Genomic DNA, 19,918 nt, shown 5'->3' on the forward strand with positions numbered 1-19,918 from the left:
AAGTCCCATTAAAACTACTAGGATTCAGTGCTGCATTTCTTTGATTTTGGCATTGCTTAATCATATCTAGTTGCAGCTCCGTTGATAGGGCTCGTAACTTGGGCGTTCTCCTGGATTAATGGCTCAGTTTGGAAGATCATATAGGAGCTTTGATCAGGGGGGCTTTTGCCCAGATTCGCCTGGTGCGCCAGTTGCGACCCTATTTGGACCAAGATGCCCTACGCAGAGTCACTCATGCGCTCGTTACCTCCCGGTTAGACTACTGCAACGCTCTCTACATGGGGCTGCCCTTGAGGACCACTCGGAGGCTTCAGCTGGTGCAAAATGCAGCTGCGCGAGTAGTAATGGGAGTTTCCCGATGCTCTCATGTAACACCTCTTCTCCGCGAGCTGCATTGGCTTCCAATTCTCCTCCTGGTGAGATTCAAGGTGCTGGTGATGACCTATAAAGCCCTAAATGGCATGGGTCCGGATTATCTCAGGGAGCACCTGCTGCCAGCATCAGCCTCCCAGCGTCCTGTGCGCTCCCACAGGGAGGGCCTCCTTAGGGTTCTGCCGGTTAGGGAATGCCGACAGATGGTTCCAAGGGGGAGGGCATTCTCTGTGGACGCGCCTGCCCTATGGAATGAACTGCCGGTAGAACTTCGGACTGCCCAAGACCTTCGCTCATTTCGCCGGGACCTTAAAACTTGGTTGTTTGATCTTGCTGGCCTGGACTGAGGGGGTTTTAATTTAAATTTAATTTTAATTTTAATTTGTTTAATTGTGGGCAAGTCTTATTTAATTCTATTTTAAAGTGTACTTATTTGTATTGTTTTAACTCGCCCTGTAAACCACCCTGAGTCCTTCGGGAATAGGGCAGTATATAAAATCAAATAAATAAATAAATAAATAAATAAATAAATAAATAAATAAATAAATAAATAATGAAAAGGTAGAAATCCCAGTTACTTTGTAGAAAGATCAATTTATTTATTTTTTGGCCACAGGTGGAAGTGTGACTTTTTTTTTTTAATTTCCATTCATTCCTGGAAGGTGCTTCCTAGCAATCTCCCATATGACCCTGCTTAATTTTTCAAAATCTGTAAAGATTAGTTAAATTCTACCAGCTAAACCCTATGGACAGTACCAAAAGGCAAAACGATATTACACTGGAAGATGAGCCCCTCAGGTCTGAAGGCGTCCAATATGCTACTGGGGAAGAGCAGAGGGCTAGTACTAGTAGCGCCAGAAAGAATGAAGCGACTGGGCCAAAGCCGAAAGGACGCTCAGCTGTGGATATGTCGTGGTGAAAGGAAAGTCCGATGCTGTAAAGATTTTTTCTCCATAGGAACCTAGAATGTAAGATCCATGAATCAAGGAAAGCTGGACATGGTCAAACAAGAGATGACAAGACTAAACATTGACATCTTAGGTATCAGCAAACTAAAATGGACAGGAATGGGTGAATTTAATTCAGATGACCATCAGGTATACTACTGCGGGCAAGAATCCCTCAGAAGAAATGGAGTAGCCTTCATAGTCAATAAAAAAATAGGAAAAGCAATACTGGGATACAATCCTCAAAATGACAGAATGATCTCAGTTCGAATCCAAGGCAAACCATTCAATATCACAGTAGTCCAAGTCTATGCCCCAACCACCGGTGCTGAAGAGGATGAAATTGACCTACAGCACCTTATAGAACTAACACCCAAAAATGATGTTCTTATCATCATGGGGGATTGGAATGCTAAAGTAGGAAGACAAAAGATAACTGGAATAACAGGCAAGTTTGGCCTTGGAATACAAAATGAAGCAGGGCACAGGCTGATAGAATTTTGTCAAGAGAATACGATGGTCATAGCAAACACTCTTTTCCAACAACCCAAGAGACGGCTTTACACATGGACATCACCAGACGGTCAACACAGAAATCAGATTGACTATATGCTCTGCAGCCAAAGATGGAGAAGCTCTATACAGTCAGTAAAAACAAGACCAGGAGCTGACTGTGGCTCAGACCATGAGCTTCTTGTTGCAAAGTTTAGGCTTAAATTAAAGAAAGTAGGGAAAAGCGCTAGGCCAGTCAGGTATGAATTAAATCATATCCCTGTTGAATATACAGTAAAGGTGACAAATACATTTAAGGAATTAGATCTGATAGACAGAGTGCCTGAAGAACTATGGACAGAGGTTCGCAACATTGTACAACAGGTAGCAACCAAAACCATCCCAAAGAAAAAGAAATGCAAGAAAGCAAAATGGCTGTCTGAGGAAGCTTTTCAAATAGCTGAGGAAAGGAGGGAAGCGAAAGGCAAGGGAGAAAAAGAAAGATACACCCAGTTGAATGCAGAATTCCAAAGAATAGCTAGAAGAGATAAGAATGCCTTCTTAAATGAACAATGCAAAGAAATAGAAGAAAACAATAGAATAGGGAGGACCAGAGATCTTTTCAAGAAAATTGGAGAGATGAAAGGAACGTTTCATGCAAAAATGGGCATGATAAAGGACCAAAATGGCAGGGACCTAACAGAGGCAGAAGAGATTAAGAAGAGGTGGCAAAATTACACAGAAGAACTATACAAGAATGAGCTTAATGTCCCTGATAATCACAATGAGGTGGTCACTGACCTCGAGCCAGACATCCTAGAATGTGAAGTGAAGTGGGCCTTAGAAAAGCTGAGCAACAACAAAGCTAGTGGAGGTGACAGTATTCCAGCTGAGCTATTCAAAATCTTAAAAGACGATGCAGTAAAAGTGCTACACTCAATTTGCCAGCAAATTTGGAAAACTCAACAGTGGCCACAGGATTGGAAAAGATCAGTTTAAATTCCAATTCCAAAGAAAGGCAGTGCCAAAGAATGTTCAAACTATCGCACCATTGCACTCATTTCTCATGCTAGTAAAGTTATGCTTAAAATTCTACAAGCTAGACTCCAGCAGTATGTGGATCGAGAACTACCAGAAGTACAGGCAGGATTTCGAAGAGGCAGAGGAACTAGAGATCAAATTGCCAACATACGCTGGATCATGGAGAAAGCTGGAGAGTTCCAGAAAAATATCTACTTCTGCTTCATTGACTATGCTAAAGCCTTTGATTGTGTGGATCATAACAAACTCTGACAAGTCCTTAAAGAGATGGGCATACCAGACCATCTTATTTGTCTCTTGAGAAATCTATATGCGGGCCAAGAAGCAACAGTGAGAACTGGACACAGAACCACTGATTGGTTCAAAATTGGGAAAGGAGTCCGGCAAGGCTGTATACTGTTTCCTTGCCTATTTAACTTATATGCAGAGCACATCATGAGAAAGGCAGGGCTAGATGAATCAAAAGTTGGAATTAAGATTGTCGGAAGAAACATCAACAACCTAAGATATGCAGATGATACCACTCTAATGGCAGAATGTGAAGAGGAACTAAAGAGCCTCTTGTTGCGAGTGAAGAAGGAGAGTGCAAAACTTGGGTTGAAACTAAACATTAAGAAAACCAAGATCATGGCATCTGGCCCTCTCAATTCCTGGCAAATAGATGGGGAAGAAATGGAGGTAGTGACAGATTTTATTTTCCTGGGCTCCAAGATCACTGCAGATGGGGACTGTAGCCAAGAAATTAAAAGACGCTCCTTGGGAGGAAAGCCATGGCAAATCTAGACAGCACACTAAAAAGCAGAGACATCACCCTGTCAACAAAAGTGCGTATAGTCAAGGCTATGGTCTTCCCAGTTGCAATGTATGGCAGTGAAAGCTGGACCATAAGAAAGGCTGAGCGCCAAAGAATTGAAGCCTTTGAACTATGGTGCTGGAGAAGACACATGCGAGTTCCTTGGACTGCAAGGCGATCAAACCTGTCAGTCCTAGAGGAGATCAACTCTGACTCCTCTTTAGAAGGCCAGATCCTGAAGTTAAAACTCAAATACTTTGGCCACCTAATGAGAAGGAAGGACTCACTGGAGAAGAGCCTAATGCTGGGAAAGATTGAGGGCAATAGAAGAATGGGACAACAGAGAATGAGGTGGCTGGATGGAGTCACTGAAGCAGTAGGCGTGAGCTTAAATGGACTCCAGAAGATGGTAGAGGACAGGAAGGCCTGGAGGAAAGTTGTCCATAGGGTTGTGATGGGTCGGACACGACTTCGCAACTAACAACAACAACAACAACCAGCTAATCCGGGCTAGCTTTGGGTAATTAGTTGCAGTTCAAAGGCTAGAGCAGTGGAAGTGACAGCATGCAGTTTGAAAGTTTAGGTCAAGCTATGGACTTTAACAGAAAATTCAGAGACCTATGACTGATTTATAACTCATGAGTCAATAACTGCTGAAAACAACTATATCACTTGTCTAATGCACCTGCTGCCAGCGTCAACATCCCTCCGTCCTGTGCACTCCCACAGAGAGGGCCTCCTCAGGGTGCCACCGGTCAGAGAATGTCGGCTGGTGACCCCCAGGGGGAGAGCATTCTCGGTGGGTGCGCCAATCCTTTGGAACCGCTTACCAGCTGAAATCTGGATGGCCCCCGACCTTCGCTCCTTCCGGCGTGATCTAAAAACTTATCTATTCCAACAAGCCAGCCTGGCCTGATGGATTTGGGTTTTACAATTTTCTCACTCTGTTACTTTATTGTATTCCCACTTTATTGCTCTGTACACCGCCCTGAGTCCTCAGGGAGAAGGGCGGTATATAAAACAAACAAACAAACAAACAAACAAACAAACAAATAAATAAATAATAATGCGAAGTGCTATGTGAATCTATTTTTGAATTTCCAAAATCTACCCATAATTCAGCTAAACACTAGGTTATTAATAGCAGCCTATCCCATATTCACAGCATCCACAGATGATGAACTGCTTAATAATATATCCTTGTCCCTAGGAATAAACCAGATCAATTAGAACTGCATAATTTGGTCTCGTGTCCACACTTTGCACTCGTAAGTCATAATTTGTTAAACAAGCAGCAAACTGGTTGCAAGTCATGCACTGTGAATAAGTCAATGGCTAGCTAAGGACAGGACAGCTAAGCCATAATGTAATTTGCTTAGTTTGGGCTTAGCAAATACCATACAGTAAATTCAGCCTTGATGAAAGTTTCTTTCAGTGTTGAACGGTACATTTAACGAGTATTAATTGTAGCTGCAGAATGTAATTTTTTAGGCAGTCACTTCAGCCAATCTTTCCCTTCCAAGTGCCACTTACTGTACCTAAATGCAAAACAAGCTTTTCATTCTCAGTTAGGAAGAATGCAGGCGAGAGAGAATCAGCTGCTTATCCTTTTAAAATACATTAGAATAGCAGACCCTAACCCTCCCGAACAGCTCTTTCTACATTTCAACACATTGGCACATTCCTCCAATCTGACATGCCAGATATGATACACAAAGCCGCCCTTAAATAGCAGGCAGGATGGAATGAGGTATTATGCAAAAGTGTCCCCAGCAGCATACTCTAAAATATTTCTCAACCCTGTAAAAAAAAAAGCAAGCAAGCATGATGTTTAATGAGAAATAGATCCATTCGAGTAAAACGATTTTTTTAAAATCCTAACATGGTGATCAAAGGCCAGGAGACAATATTTATCATAGGATCAATGTGTCAACTGAACATTAGCTAGAAATTTAGCTATAATCCCTTAATTCACGTGGAGGGAGAGTGAGTGAGTAATCTTTAAATCTAGCTTTTAAGTTTGTATTGTGGAATCTTGCTCGATGCTCATTTATTCTCTGATTTTTTTTAATTCTCAATCATCAGCGAAGTTTTTCTTTCAGATTTTGAACAAATGGTGCTTTTCATAAAAATAACTCCCAAATAGTCTTGCTAAAGAGAGATGTTTGATATTCTGTTGCTTTCGCTGGAAAAAATGGAGAGTTTGGAAGCATATGATGCCATCCTGCTGATGCATTGCAGAAAATGGAAGGAAGGCTCAAGAAAGAGAATATCCTACGTGGGCCAGAGACAATATTACCATTTGTCTTAGGAGAGGTGATGGATGATGGAATGAATTTTATGTGATACGAGCAGCTGAGACAGTGACAAATGTCATACCTTGGCTATTAAATGCCACCTGCTTATTCAGCCAAGTTACTCAAACTGCAAGTATTGCAATTAAAGCTGGAGGTGTATAATAACAAATAAATTATTATCTACTATCTATACGGAATTAAATTCCTTTGTAGAATAGTTAATATGAACCAGTTTACCACTTTAATAAAAATAAAGACTTGAGAAATTGCCTCTGTTAACAATGTTCTCTTGGACAACTTCATTTCCTTTCCCCAAATTGTCACATATTCATTTGTTGCACTTTGTAATATTCATAGGCAGCCTTATAAGGCAGGAACGCCAAACAATAATGCTTAGAGTATGAAAAGATGGCTGGGATAATCTGCAATTGGTTCAAAACAAACGATTCTTATAGTAGAATCTAATTTTTGTTTTCTCAAAGATTCAGTGGATTTATTTTCATATTAAGAATGCAAACTTAGGTATAAAACCTACTGAAAGTCTTTGTAAATGTACAGAGGATTGAATGGAATGTTACTAAAAGGGCTGTTATTTTGATACATAAATTAGCAATTAGTGGGTAAATTTAGGGTGATGCCAGTAGAGAAAAGGCAAGCAAGATACTAAAAATCATATAATTGGTAAAAAATGAATATATGATCTTGTCACAGTGCTATTTTTAGCATGCACTTGAAAATACACTTTTGGAAAACATTATTAGAGAGAAATTGATTTGCATCTTTTTCTTCACGGAATTCAAACTTAATATCAATCAATTAAGTTATGTCTGGTAAGTTGATGGAGATTAGAAAAGTTTTTTTGTTTTCCATTAAGCTTGTTTGCCACAGTTGTGATCCATAACATTTTACAAAACTTTTCCAAACTAATGATAACAAAAAAAAAACATTTTTTTTTTAAATAGGTAGGATTTATCCAGGTGATTCCTTTAGAAAGTAATAAAGGCACCCTTGCTACTCTTGAAATCTGAGTATCCTTTTAGTGTCAGTATAATTAATATAAGCAAGGTCTTATATAGATATTACAATTGATTAGGTGCATGTCTGAGTGCATTCACACTTGTCTCTTTAAAAAGTGCTCTGTGTGATGGGAAGAACCAGCAATATCAATATCTCACAGCCGAGCTCCAGGAAAGAAACAGGATGTCTAAAAGGAAAACACTGTGACCTACACCTTAGAGGTCCCCCATTGAGCAAGATGTGGTTTTCAAAACACATTCCACACCACAATTCTACTACACAAAACAGCTGGGACTCAGTGTGCTGTGTGGAGTGGTGAAGCAGTGCAGAAAGGCAGTACTGAAATGGATGTTTGGAAGAAGTTGCCTTCTCAAGCTTCGGCAAAGCCCTATAACAATTTCACCTATTGCTTTTCCCAATTCGGAGATGAGTGTCAACATCAAAAGCTAAGTGCACATGAAGCTCTTCCTCCACTTTCTGCACTAGTGGAGTTTGAAGTCTTAAGTATTCTTTGGGACAGGGGACTCAACTAAGGCTGTGTTGTTTTAGCGCCTGTTGTGTTGCCAGGAGCTTCTGTGGGTGGAGAGGGCAAGGCGGGGATGGGGTGGGGAAAATGAGACTGAAGGTCCAAACTCTGATTAAAGTTGGGATTTGCAGGAAGAAAGATGTTCTAGGGTTAATGAATTGGCAGAGATAATAATCTGTTTCCAGGATCATCTATTACCTAGAGAAATAGGAAAAACGCTAGCTAGAACTGTGTTAAATCAAATCTGTTTTTGCACTGTGTTTAAGCCTCTTATTATTATTATTATTATTTTGGTATTTACTGTCTCTATTCAAGCTGACTTCTTGTGTGTGCAAATTGGAACCATTTTATATCTGAGTTCTTCTAAAATGAAGCCACCTCCACTGACGTTTACTCAGTCTTTGTATGTTTTCAAGTTACTGTTTTGAGTTCCTAAGTGGTGATTTCAGCAGATCGATGTTTTTTTTATCTCCACGACCATTGAAGTTTTAATGTAAAGGACTAATCAAAACCAACAAGACATTTTAACACTCCATTTATTTTATACTGAAATTTGATTCTAGGGACCTCTTGTGGGTTTGGTCTAGTCCAAAGAGGATTAGGAAATGGCTTAATGCTTCCTGTGTGGTGTTATGTACTGTATTTCAAATTTATCTCCCCCCCACCTGCCTTTCCCCATAAGTTACACAAGCTGTGGGCATTGTATATGTCATAACAGATAGAGGAGAAGAGAAACAAGACAGGTGATGCTGGCTGAACTTACCACAGCCAAGGCAGGAGGCACTGCTCAGTTATATAGTCCCACAGACATTGGATGGAGTAACCTCCAATCTTTCGTCTTGCACGCTCTGTCTGGCTGTTTCAGTGTCTTCTGCAGCTTCCTACTTTCTTGCATGGTGTGTATTCTTCAAAATGGCTCTTTGTCCCCATGTATGTCCTATGTTTGTATCCCACTCTTCCTTTAAGGAGCTCAGAGGAATGTTTTCATGGCTTCTCCTGATAAACCTTTGCCATAATCTGTGAAATGGAAGAGATCAAATAGTCTGGTCTATCAAGTAGGTTAAATAGTTTAAGAGCAGCTCTTTTTTCTCTTCCTTCTTAAGAAGCAAATGGACAAACCTATTTCTAGAGCTGTAGCTATATTTTCCCAACCCTCATTTAGAAGAATAAATGATTATCGAAAAGGGATTTGTATGGAGAACATTCTCTTGCTCTTCCTCAAAGCTTCTGTCCAAGTTTTCTTTTTTCTCTCTCTCTTTCCCTACTCTGCTCTTAGAAAACAAGCAGGGTTGGGGGGTGGGGTGGGGGTACCCAGTCATCAATCTCCTCTCTTCATTGTTCTCCAGTGGCTCAAGGCTCATGTTATACTATTCACAGGGACAGATTGCTTGTGGCTTTCGCAGCTAGGCCCTTTGTTAACTGCATCATTTTTCAAGTTGTGATTGGCTTACTTGTATCATCAGAACTAGGAGGAACATGGTACCCAGTTCAGATTTTAATGCACAGTTCCCTTCTCTAGGATATTTTACTTCCCTTTGACACAATGTAAACTTTATTCAGAAATTGCGAAGTGTGTGTGTTTCTTCCTGGTAGTTCACTTTCTGTTTCCTTTAGCATACTTTTTTCGAAACTTGTCAATTTTAAGGTGTGCAGACTTCATCTCACAGAATTCCCAGCCAGTGTTAATCTGAATTTTCAAGTTAAGTAGTTTTTTTTTTTAAACTTGCTTTACCAATTATTTCTTGTTCCACTTTCTTTGGTATCTTCCTATTCAGTTTGATGATCCCTGCATATATTAATAAGGCTTCAAATTGGAAAACAAATGGAATATTGTAGTTTTTTCTTTGTGGTCATTGGGAAGAAGAAAAGCACAAGAGTTATCTTAGGTTTCCAGAGCTGAGGCTACAGCCACAAGAAGTGTTTGCAGTATAGAATTCAGGAGTCTGATCTAAATACTCACGAGGGTGCCGTCAAGCCACAGAAATTGCTTTACATGTTCTTTCCTGACTGGAAGCCATGTCAATCTGATGCAAGAGAAACAATAGCAAACTGTTGAATGGCACATTGCTTAGGACACATGGGACCGTATATCTATTATTTTTGGTGTGAGGATAAAATTAGAGACTCTGGGATGTGCTTTATCTGCTGTGTTTATACTGTATACTGTATAAACTGTACTGTACAGTTATATTGTATGCCATGTATAGCATTACTACACAACAAACAATAAGGAATAGATGATTGAAATAATCTCTGTTAGAGAAAAATAATAATATGTTCCACAGACTGAAATTGACATACACACACACGGGGAGAGAGAGAGAGAGAGAGAGAGAGAGAGAGAGAGAGAGAGAGAGAGAGAGAGAGAGAGAGAGAGAGAGAGAGAGAGAGAGAGAGAGAGAGAGAGAGAGAGAGAGAGAGAGAGAGAGAGAGAGAGAGAGAATGGGTAATCTATATCCATTGAGCAAAAAATAGATCTGTCCTTAAAACTACAGCTATTTTTAACAGAAGCCAGACAATGCTTTTATGTTTGTGCTGCCCTCTAGTGATTATACTGTACTCAGCAATTTCACAAATGAAAATGCTGAAGATAAGTTATCTCCCACCATTTCATATGAACAACTAGAGAAAAAAAATTCAGCTGCACGATTGCCAATGAGAATGACATCATATGCAAATATATCCTTCTGAAAAATCAGCTCAGTCTTAAAGTATGATTTAAAATGAAGTAAACCTGTTTTGCACTTAATTTTTGTAAAAATAAAATACACACTTTCCCCCAAAACATTCATGCAAGAACAATTGAGTCAAGATGCAGAATTACCCAGAAGCCCCTGAGAAGAAATGGAAAGTTAATTAAAACTCTAGCATGAGTTTCTACCCCATACTTATCCTCTTTGATTAAAAATCTGAGGAAAAATATAAATATCCATAGTCAATGTGACGGCTGTGATAGCAGGAGTTCCAAAGATACCGTAAAATTCTTAGGAATATTCTAACTTGTCAAACCAAGAGAGATGTAGGAATGGGATGAGATAGATAAAGACAGAGATGCATTATGTTGAGGTAGGAAGTGATCCCCTTTTCTGTCCAATGTCACACATCGTGGGAAGAAAAGTCTAGACTCTCTTCATCCAGTCAATATTTCTGCTCTTTAAAGTAAGTGCATTTCTCAATGCAGAAAGATTTAAAGTAAGTGCATTTCTCAATGCAGAAAGATACAAGCAAAGTCCCCATCTTTCCTTCATGCCTGAAAAAGGATGTTAATTCACGTTGCTGCAAGGTAAAACTTCATTCTACCTCTAGATGGCATTGTCTCATGAGAAATTGCTAAGTCTTTGGATAGCTTTAAATATGGGGATTTCTACAGTTTCAGGAAAAGTTGCATAGTCCTTCTCTTATTAATTTTTTTTCTTTTAGCCTTCCAGTTTCCCTACTGACAAAATAGGGCTGGAAACAACTATTACATCAAATAAATGACTGCATACATTACTAGATTAGAATATGAAGTATTGACAGAATAAAGAGCCTATTAAGGTTGTGACTACTTCATTTGCAGATGAATAAGAAGCTACATTTCGTCTGCAACTTACATCTAACCCAGTTTTTCAAAGATCTAAAACAGGGGTCTTCAAACTTGGCCCTTTTATGACTTGTAGACTTCAACTCCCAGAATTCCTCAGCCAGCACTGAAGTCCACAAATCATAAAAGGGCCAAGTTTGAAGACCCCTGATCTAAAAGATACTTGGTGACATCAGTGGTCTTTCAAAGTTATTTTTTGGTGAGATAGCCTTGTTGCAAGATCATTCCAACAACCACAAGCCCACCACTAGCACCGACGATGTTATCTAGTTTGGGTAATGAAACATCTGCAAGAAAACAAGCAAGCTCAGAGAGCACTAAGGATGCCCCTCAAGACCACCATTTAATAATTGGCAAGGCTTTCGTTCACTGGTATTTGTGTAGCTACATGTGGAAGTGCAGTGAGATAAATTTGAGTCCCGCTGTGTCATCCAACAATTTCTAAGTTGGTTACCATCAAATATTCAGGATCACTTTGTCAGGTGCCCAAAGTTAACAAAATAGACAAACTGGGCTAAACTTAACGTAAGAGGTACCTGCTTTTTGTTGATTAAAGTCAGCAGTAGCAAGTTATCGCTGGAGAGTCTTGATACAGGTAATCCTTGACTTATGATCACAACTGAGCTCAGGATTTATGTTGCTAAGTGAGAAATTTATTAAATAAGTTTTGCCCCGTTCTAAAACTTTTCTTGCCACATTTGTTAAGTGAATCACTGCAGTTGTATAATTTAGTCACATGGTTGTTAGGTGAATCTGGCTTCCCCATTGACTTTGCTTGTCAGAAGGTCGCAAAAGGGGATCACGTGACCCCCCCCCCGCAGGACGCTGTGACCGTCATAAATATGAAACCAGTTGCCAAGCATCCAAATGTAAATCATGTGACAATGGATGCTGCAATGGTCGTGAGTGTGAAAAGTCATTTTTCCCCCAGTGCCGTTGTAACTTTGAACAGTCAATAAATGAACAGTTGTAAATCGAAGACTACCTATAATAAGATTTGTAAACACAATTTATATATAATCAGCTGATCATGGATCTCTATAACGTCAGGTACTCTATGCATCCTTTATGATGGGAACTTGAGAGAAAAAAAGTTAACATTGTGAAACGAAATTGGGTTACAACATTAGTTATTTCCTTTTCACCACTTCAAAGATGACAGGGCATGCATATGTACACTGCAGACAATGCTAATAAATTTGGTTTGCTGTCAGGAGTTCACCTATACAGTTACTTGGTGGATTATGATTAAACAATGCAGAAGACCCAAAGGGCTTCTTGTTATCACAGATAACTCACTAAAATAACTTTTTTACACATTTTATGAATGCCTGAGTGGATCCAAAATCAACTTAATTCAGCATGTCAAAGAATTCTGCAGTTCTCTAGTATATCAAATAATTTTTTTAAAGGAAACAAATTTTCCCCCTCCAAGATTTAAATGAAATATTCTTGCATTTATTTCATTTAAGAAATAAGCCAAGAATTAGAAAATGTCTTCTGAATTTTCTATAAAATTGTCTATAAACTTTGTATTAACTCAGTGACCAAGACACTTTGTCCCTGGATGTTTTCATAAAATAGAAACACTATTAACTAAGATATCTTCTTCAGCAACCTGGCTGTTTTTTTTTCCCAATCTAGATCAAAGGCTATATCTCTTTTTTAAAAAATAAATAAATAAATGTAAACAATGTGCCATACTCAGTTATATTCCTCAATTGATTCTCAAGCAGTAGATTTTGACTCCATAACAGTTTGACATGCCTCTTAACAAATCTAAGTATATCAATAGATAAAACTTAAATCTAAAACTATTTTGTGGCACTTACCTTTAATTGTTGATGTGCCTGAAACACATGGCAATAAAATTGGTTGGTGTGCTAGAGACACATGACAGTAAAATGGGACAGCTTTGAGTCAGAGGGATGCAAGTTAGATCATCATCTGACATCTTTAAAATGTCAGAAAGTACTTAAAAAAGCTAACAGTAAAGGTTTCCCTGTCACTTTGTGTCTGACTCTAGGGCACGTTACCCATCTCCGTTTCTTGGTGGAGGGAGCCAGCATTGTCCAAAGACAGTTTCCGTGGTCACGTGGCTAGCATGGCTACATGCCAAAGGCACACAGGACACTGTTACCTTCCCACCAAAGTGGTACCTATTAATCTACTCGCATTTGCATGCTTTCAAACTGCTAGTGCTGCTCTAATTCTACCATTAATGAAATAGATTAGAGTTCAGTCAGGAATTATAAAGGCATTCAAACTGAAACTGTAAACTTCATACACTTTTTTAAAAAAGTGAGATGGACAAAGTGTGGAAAGGTATTTGAATAAATTTGAAGCTCTAGATTTGAATAGGATGCCCTATATAATAGGTTAAGGCAGGGGTAGGCAACCTTGGCTCTTTTATGACTCGTGGACTTCAACTCCCAGAATTCCTGAGCCAGCCATGCTGGCTGGGGAATTCTGGGAGTTGAAGTCCACGAGTCATAAAAGAGCCAAGGTTGCCTACCTTTGGGTTAAGGAGAGAGAACAACTCTACCCAATGGACCACAGATACCTTTTGACTTACAACCATTCATTTAGTGATCATTCAAAGTTACAATGACAGTGATCAAAATTCAGATGCTTGGCAACTGACTCATATTTATGAAGGGTGCATTGTCTCAGACTTGTGGGATCACTTTTTGTGACTTTCTGGACAAGCAAAGTCAGTGAGAAAGACAATAACAACCATGTTACTAACTTAACAGCTGCAATGATTCATTTAACAACAATGGCAAGGAAGGTTGAAAAATGGGACAAAATTCACTTAACAACTGTCTTGCTTAGCAACAGAAATTTGGGCTCATTTGTGGTTGTAAATCAAGGACTACTGGTAATTCTCTGCTAATAGGAAGATACTGTATTAACAATGAAATTTCTCCCAGAGATCCTGTTAGAAACAAACTTAAACTGCATGTTGCAACTGGGTCACAATTTTCCTTACCCCTCCCCACTTTGATGAGAAATCAGTGGGCTACAAAAAAAAATCAGATTATTTCTGAATGTGAATTATTTCACTACAGAGCAACTGGGTGTGACTATGTCATAATTCTACGTGAAAGTCCAACCTTTTATTGTGCCATCATTTCTTCAGCAGTCAGATCTCCATACAGGGAATGTAAGCACTTATAGAAGCTGTAGACCGATAGAAAGATGTAAAACAGAAAACCAAAACATCAAGATTAGGCATCCTCTCCAACAGTAAAATGATTTTGTTTTTAGAAAAAGAACTTGGCAAGAGAAGTTTCTAATAGCGTATTGTCCTTCCTAACAACTTCATCTGCCTTTCTAGGAAAGACCATGCCACTTAACAAATAAATAGATTTATTTGCTTATTTATTATGCTAATAATAATCTAAAGCAGGGGTAGGCAACCTTGGTTCTTTTATGACTCGTGGACTTCAACTCCCAGAATTCCTGAGCCAGCTTATTGTTCCAGATAATTCAGAGAGGGGGAAAGGTGCCTCCGTCTTGGAGAACTGCTTTTATCTCTTTGATTCCGAAGGAAGACCAAGATGCTACTCAAGTTAAAAACTATAGACCGATATCACTTTTAAATACAGATTACAAGATATTTGCTAAGGTGCTGGCTAATAGATTGATGAGGGTTCTGCAACAGGTGATTCATGGGGGCCAAACTGGGTTTATTAGTGGTAGGCAAATGAAAAATAATGTGAGGCATATAGTTGATGTGTTAGAATTTTTGGAAAGGAACAACCAGATCCCTGTGGCGCTAATTTTTTTAGATGCTGAAAAAGCTTTTGATCAATTGAATTGGCAATTTTTGATGAAAGTTTTAGATAAAATGAATTTTGGGGATAAATTCTTGCAACCAATCAGGGCATTATATCAAAAACAAACAGCCCGAATAATAGTTAATAATAGCTTGACAGAAGCATGTAATATTGAGAAGGGTACAAGGCAAAGGTGCCCGTTATCGCCTTTGTTATTTGTGTTAACATTGGAGATATTATTGGTAAAAATACGGAACTCGGAAAGAATTAAGGGTATACAAATTAGAGATCAGGATTATAGATTGAGAGCGTTCGCAGATGATCTGGTTGTTACAGTGACCCAGCCGGAGAACTCTGTTGTGGACCTGATGGAGATAATAATGCAATATGGGAGGGTTTCTGGATTTAAAGTTAATGTACAAAAAACTAAAATTCTGGCCAAAAAATGACAGTATCACAAAAGGCCCTTTTAGAAGGGTTAACTGGATTTGAGATTGTTAAAAGGGTCAAATATTTGGGGGTGCTTCTGTCGCCCTCTAATACAAAGTTATATAAAAATAACTATGAAAAATTATGGGGAAAAATTCAAAAAGAAATGGAGAGTTGGGAAAAATTGCAATTGTCTTTGTTGGGGCGAATCGCAGCAGTGAAAATGAATGTCCTGCCTTAATTTTTATTCTTATTTCAAATGATACCGGTTCTTAAGAAAGATTCTAATCTGGAGGAATGGCAGCGAGGTATCAATAAATTTGTTTGGGCAGGGAAAAGGCCACGAGTTAAACTTAAGATTATGCAGGATACTCGTGAAAAAGGTGGTCTTAAAATGCCCAATCTCAAATTATATTATGAAGCTGCTGCGTTAGCAGGAATAAGTGATTGGATTAATTTGACACAAGAGAGATTATTAAATCTTGAGGGCCACGACTTGTTGTTTGGCTGGCATGCATATTTGTTGTATGATAAGAAGGTAGATAATGTGTTTAGAGTGCATATTTTAAGACAGGCATTGCTGAGAGTTTGGAAGAAGTATAGACATAAGTTAGACTGTAAGATACCATTGTGGGCAATTCCAAAACACGCAATAGAAAATATAAATGTTGGTTTTAAACATGATGTGACTACGTATAAGGAGATTTTAAGTTTGGAAAGAAATGTCTGGTGTCTGAAACCATACAGTTTCTTGCGAGATGAGAAGATTGTTCAAACTTGGTTTCAATATATTCAGCTACGGGCCAGGTGGAAAGAAGATCAGAAAACTGGTTTTACAATGACTGATGAAAATCTGATAAAGCAAATTAGAAATCAGGGTCCAGCACATATTAAACGGATATATCTTGCATTGATAGAGATTGACTCAGAAACAGAACTTGTTAAGGATTGTATGATAAAATGGGCCCAAAACATCCAAGAAGTTATTACAATGGACACGTGGGAAAAGATTTGGGTGAGGAACGTAAAATTTACACAAGCTCAAAATTTAAGAGAGAATTTTTATAAAATGTTTCATAGATGGCATCTAGATCCTAAAAAGCTTGCAAGTATGTACCCTAATTATCAGCCAAAATGCTGGAGGTGTGGCGATGAAGATGCAACATATTTTCACATGTGGTGGACTTGCAAAAAGGTTAAGGCCTTTTGGATAAAAATTTGGTGGAATATGCAGAAGATTTTCAAGCAAAGGATAAAGTTTTGTCCACAACTTTTTTTGTTGGGAATAATTACAGATGCTACGGTTGTGGACATTAAGTTGATGTTGAATTTAATTACGGCAGCAAGACTCTTAATAGGTCAGTATTGGAAGAAGGAGGAACTGCCGACTATAGAAGAATGGACTTTAAAGGTTTCTGACCTGGCAGAGATGGCAAAGATTTCGGCTTATTTGAAAGATCACTCGCAAGAACGTTATATTATGGAGTGGAGAAAATGGATTGAGTATATCCAGAACAAATATAGGACTAAAAGGTTTCATGTAGCATTTGAATAAGTCTTCCTTTCCTTTTTCTTTTTTCCTTTTTTTTTTCTATATATACTTAATATTAATAGTGTTTGTAGTTATCCTATATGAGCCAGAGAGTGATAGATTTTAGAGTTTATGGTTGTTAGCATATGGATGTTTATGATTGGTTTTTTTTGTTTTTATACCTTGTACTTAGCTCTGGGAAGTCGGGGGGGGAGGGGGAGAGGGGTAGGGAGGGAGGGGGAGGGGAGGGGGAGGGGGGATTGTTAAAGATAAAATGTATGTTAAAACTTTTCAATAAAAAAAAAAGAATCTGAGCTACTAACAGTCAAGGGAAATTAGTAGGAGACAAGAAAGGCATTCAAGGTGAGCTGGACTTAGATCTCTTGTGGGCGCACAGGGACTCATGACTGATGATGTTTTTGACTCCTCCCTCAGGTTCAGTCTAGTCATCTCCTACACCAGGGGTAGGCAACCTCAGCTCTTTTATGACTCATGGACTTCAACTCCCAGAATTGGAGTTGAAGCTTATTGTTCTTTCTATGTTGCCAGCCCTCTAATTTGCTTTCTTCCTCTGGTGTAGGAAAGAAAGGGATGTTTCCGGCTTCCTCACTCTCTTCCTATGGTAGAAAGCAAGAAGGGAAGAAAAGATTGCCACCTGAAATCCTTGCTCTGAAGACAAATTGATAACTTTTCAGATAAATAGCCTGGGAAGCTGCTCCAGCAACCCATGTGGTGTTTCACAAGAGCCCAGTACATAACAGTACCTGCAGTATCTTATTCCAGAAAAGCAAGGTAGGCTTTATTTCAGAAGGGAAATCTTTAATATCTGGGAGGAATTTCATCCATATTTTTGAGGGGGAGAGATAATTTGTATAAATATAGGGCAGAATAGAGGGATATATAAAAATAAGAGACTCAACATTTCAGAAGCACAGGCATAAAAACTAGAAAATTATTATTCTTGAAAAAACAATTGATTCTTTTTGTTTGTTTTACATACCTCGATTTGCCAAAAATATTGATAAGTTTGAGGTTAGTGATGATTGCAGAGTGCAAAGTAACAACAAGGTATTTTTCCCAACTCAAGAGGTTATGCGTTGTTCTCCTGCATTTTATTGACACAACAGTCCTTTCAGGTTATGTTAGATTAAAAGACAATATTTGGCTGATAGATATGATTGTCTTAGTAGATTTGAATATGGTCTCCCCTCAGCCTCTTCCATTGTTCTATCTCTTTGAGGAGCCCATACTGTCCCAAATATTTGTGATTATTATTCCTATAATCTCTAATCCATTTTCCATATAGGGGAGGTGTTATGAAAAATGGAGTCCCAAAACATCTTAAAGATTGATCAACTTCATCTATCCTGATATTTTCTATAGTACATTTCTTTCCTTGCGGGCATCTTATGACTTTGATCATGAACAAACTCCACCTGACTATAGTCTTAAAGAATTTTAAATAATGTATTCTTTTGGAAAAACAAAGCAAAGCAACAACACTAACATGCATTCTCTTAATTTTGATCTTGAAGGGTACTGAAAGGTTGTTGATCCAACCATTTAATCATGGGAAATAAACAGTATGAAATGTAATCCTGCCAGCCACAATTGAAAAAAGGAACTCAGCAAGTTTTATAACATGGAAGTGGTGAATGGTTGCATGCCAATCTGATCCAAAGCAAAACCACCAGGGTCACCACATCCGTATAGGAGCAGCCGTTATCACCAGAGAGACAGATGGTATGGTCAAGGGAGATATCATAATATTGATATCTACTCAGGGGATAAACGAGTATTACAGATTTTTTTTAAAAAAACCCAATACTATGCTGTGTTTTTTTGGTGTCATTTCAGTAGAGAACCCAGCCTTATATCAAACAATGGTTATAATGAAATGCAATTAAAAAACACTGCAAGTTTGTGTTTCAACTATACTGATTAATTGGAAAACAGTCTGCATTAAATACCTTGATTTAGAAATTAAGAATTTAAAATGGCAGAAAAATAATATAGGATAAATGCATTGGCCTAACTTTGTGTGTCAAAACCTGTGGCCATCTGTTTAAAGTTAATTCTGTGATTCAGTCATTTAATAAATATCCCTTTTATTAACCATAGAAATAAAATATATTCCTGGGCGCTGAGTTATGTTTTCCTTGAGCAAAAGAGCAATAGTAAATTGGATCTGAAATGTATGCTAATCAGAAGATGGCAGTAGAAATTACCTTTAAAATGGAGAAATCTGTCTTCCTTTCTTGTCTTATCATTAAGTTCCATATAGAAAATGAATCAGTGTCTGCTTTTAACATGAAAACATGACCCTATGACTTGGAATAAGCTTGGAAGACAGCTGGTGGACTCTTATTCAAGTAGCTAACCTTTTTTAGATTAACCAAGGTCAACTAGATACTGCAGATCTTCAAGATTGGTGCCCTAGGCCAGTGGTAGGCAACCTTGGCTCTTTTATGACTCATGGACTTCAGCTCCCAGAATTCCTGAGCCAGCCATGCTGAAATTGAAGTCCACGAGTCATAAAAGAGCCAAGGTTGCCTACCCCCATAGATTACTTCTGTGATATTCATGGTCTCCATTTTAATGTTGCCCTGCAAACATTTCAGTAACAAAGGATATCTTCTTATTGTTAGAAGAATTCTAGGAAGAAGTTGGACAGCAGTTGTCTGAAGCTTACTCCTTGCTTTACTTTGGCCATTCCATGGAAGTTAGTAGAAGTCAGAGGTTTAATCAGATATTTGACAATACTTCAGAAATAGAGTGTTTCATTCAAATTGTGATGGTGGGAAGCGGGTCAAGGGTTATGAAGTTTTGATGGAACCATAAGAAAGATGCACTGCAGAGTATGATCTCTGAAATTCCCCAGTGTGGGAATGTGTGTGAGTAAGGAGGGATGGCAGATGAGTTAATAAGAAAAAGGAATGTTCTTAAAAGCAAGACATCCTCTATGGACTCAGCCTAGAGCTGCAAAGAAATTTTCACTTTCCCTAAGTCTGCTAAGCCCCTTAATAGTGCCATTGTCATTTTTTCCTTCTAAGCCATATACTAATAGTTGGCCAAGCTGACAGAAGTTGTGAGAATGATTCACAAAGG

Source organism: Vipera ursinii, assembly GCF_947247035.1.
Source record: "Vipera ursinii genome assembly, chromosome: 4".
Lineage (NCBI taxonomy): Eukaryota > Metazoa > Chordata > Lepidosauria > Squamata > Viperidae > Vipera > Vipera ursinii.